Genomic DNA, 837 nt, shown 5'->3' with positions numbered 1-837 from the left:
CTGTCCTCCATCCCTTTTCTAAGGAGGATGGAGACTGGGATAGGAGGTTCTGAGCTGAGTTTGGGTGGCCATTTCCCGCTTTCTACCAGAGGCCAGGCCAGCTGTGGCCCCAGAGGAAGAAGAGGGAAGATATTTCCCACTTTCTAAAATTTCTGTGAATTTGGATTTGGACCAAGCCAGATTGATTCTGGGAAGCCCTGACCCTTCTAGGAGGGAACCACTGAGAGGAAAGTGGGTGGGAAGGGAGGAGCCTATGATAAAACAGAAGGTTTCTTTTCACTTCCTCTTTTGGTCTCCAGAAATTGTCTGTTCTCTGGGGTGGAATCTGCCAAGCCTTGAGAGAAGCTTTGCCTACTGTGCTGTTGGAGCCAGCTTGCTCCAGGGGGTGATGGGAATCCTCGCATTCCTACCCCTCCTTGCCACTGAGACTGGCAGGGCTGACGGCAAGCCCTTCCAACCTGTGGGCCACATGCTACTGTGGACAGCTGTACTATTCCTGAGTGAGTCGGGGTCCCTGGGTGGGAGAGAGGAGCAGGAACACCTCAGGTGTGGCTGAGCTTGGGCAAGGGTGAGGGGTAGCACGGGGAGCGTGTGAGGAGAGTCAGGAGGGTGAAGGCAGGCTGATGATCAAATTCTGACAATGCTGCTGGACTTGCAGAATCATAAAATTGGCAGTGTGTTTTTTTTACAGTGTCTTTTACCCAGTCTCAGTGGACACCCAGGCCCCTGATGCTCTGCCACCTGCCACATCAGAAACTGCTCTGAGGAAAGTCTCATGACCTAGACTTGAATGAGTAATGAGTGATCACAGTGGGTTCTTTCTTTGAAACATGTGTT

The sequence above is a fragment of the Galeopterus variegatus genome, unplaced genomic scaffold, assembly GCF_000696425.1.
Source record: "Galeopterus variegatus unplaced genomic scaffold, G_variegatus-3.0.2 Scaffold11559, whole genome shotgun sequence".
NCBI lineage: Eukaryota > Metazoa > Chordata > Mammalia > Dermoptera > Cynocephalidae > Galeopterus > Galeopterus variegatus.
The sequence above is the reverse complement of the archived record's forward strand: the minus strand, read 5'-3'. Positions refer to the sequence as shown.